The sequence below is a fragment of the Mus pahari genome, chromosome 4 (genome assembly GCF_900095145.1).
Source record: "Mus pahari chromosome 4, PAHARI_EIJ_v1.1, whole genome shotgun sequence".
Taxonomy (NCBI): Eukaryota; Metazoa; Chordata; class Mammalia; order Rodentia; family Muridae; genus Mus; species Mus pahari.
The window spans coordinates 111,732,878-111,734,668 of NC_034593.1; the positions used below are offsets into that span (position 1 = coordinate 111,732,878).

Here is a 1,791-nt window from a genome sequence, read left to right on the forward strand (position 1 = left end):
AGGACGATCGGGTCCAGCTGCGGGTCCCCTCACCAGTCCGCTCTTTCCCCGGCAGTGCAGCGGAGCAAAGATCCTGTTTTTATTTTAATTCAAATTGTGATTTATATTGTAAGGTAATCAGCCCCTTACTAGGGCTGACTTTGTGTCCCACACTGGGCATCATGAGTGGAACTGAGGGCCTAAACTCTGCCAGCCAGCTCACTGCTGTAGCATGAGGACACTGTTTTCAACAATTCGCCTAACATTTTGGTTCTTGGTGGATCTCCCTCGTTTCACAACTAGAGTCGTCTTGTCTACTTAGACTTCCCTCCTCACCGTCCCCTTTCTTTTTCATATCACCTGTGTTTTGCTGTCCCCTATCCCTTGAGGTTTTTTTCTTCACTATCTTCAGTTTGCTTGCTATTACTATGATAAAGTCCATGACCAAACCAATTTGGGAATGAATGGGTTTAGCTGGCTTACCCTTCTATATCACAATATCACAGCCTGTCATTGAGGGAATTCAAAGCAGGAACTGAAGCAGAATAGGAACCTAGAGGCAGGAACTGAAGCAGAGAGTGCAGAGAACTGGCCTGCTCCACATGGCTTGCTCAGCCTGCTTCCTTATAACCATCCAGGATGACCTGCCCAGCAATGGCACTGCATCCAGTGAACTGTTCTCTTCCACATCAGTCGTCAGTCAAGAAAATGCAACAGGCAATCAGATAGAGACCAAAGCATTAACCAGGACAGTCCCTTTGCCGGCAGTGGTCACTTTCTAGTTCCCTGGAGTCTAACAGGTACCGCGAGTCAAGCAAGCAGTCTAAAGATTTGATACTGAGCTCTATATGAGTGAGAACATATGATGTTTATCGTCATGGATCCGGGCTACTTAAGATAACTCAGTATATTTCCCAGTTATGTCCACTTATTTACTGATTTCATAATTATTCTTTAAGGCCGACTGATATTCTGGTGTGTATAGATACCATATTTTTATTATCTACTGATCACTTGATAATATTTGAGCTGTTTCCATGCCCTGGCTAATGTGAAGAGAGCAGCTATGAACATGGATGAACACACATCTCTGTAGTGTCAGATATCATCCATTGGATATCTGGGCCAGGGAACAGCCACACTGATTTCATAGTAGCCATGCCAGCGTGCACTCCCACCAACAGTGCCCAAGGAAGGGTTCCCCCTTCCCCCACATCCTCACCAGAATTTGTGGGTTTTTTTTTTTTTAACATCTTAGCTATTCTGATTGAATTAAGATGAAACCTCAAAGTAGTTTCAATTTGCACTTTCCTGATGGCTAAGGATGATGAATACTTGTAAAAATATTTCTCAACCATTTTTGTTCTTCTGAGGGATATTTATTCAGGTCCTTGGCTCACATTTTAATTGGGTTGTTTTGTTCTCTTGGTGTCCAGTGTTTTCTTGTATATTATGGGCAGATGTGTAGCTGGCAATCCTCTGTGTATTATGTGTATTATGGGCAGTAATCCTCTGCCAGATGTGTAGCTGGCAAGGTTTTTCCCAATTTGTAGGGTGCTCTCTCTTCGGTTGGTTAACATTTTCCTTTGCCGTACAGAAGCTTTTTAATTTTATGAACTCCCACTTGTTGATAATTGGTCCTATTTCCTGGGTGACTGGAGTTCTATTTGGAAAGTCCTTGCTAGAGCCTATATCCTATATGCACTCCCTACTCTTCCTTACTTGATCCTATATCCTGATATACACTCTCTGCTCTTCCTTACCTGAGCCTATATCCTGATGTGTACTCTCTGCTCTTCCTTACCTGAGCCT

The 1,791-nt window shown here is 43.3% G+C and overlaps 1 protein-coding gene across 2 annotated transcripts in view; it reads left to right on the forward strand.

Annotated features, from left to right (window-relative positions):
- Positions 1-1,791, forward strand: part of Sec24d (SEC24 homolog D, COPII coat complex component) — a 95,462-nt gene that overhangs the window by 30,625 nt on the left and 63,046 nt on the right. The window lies entirely within an intron of this gene.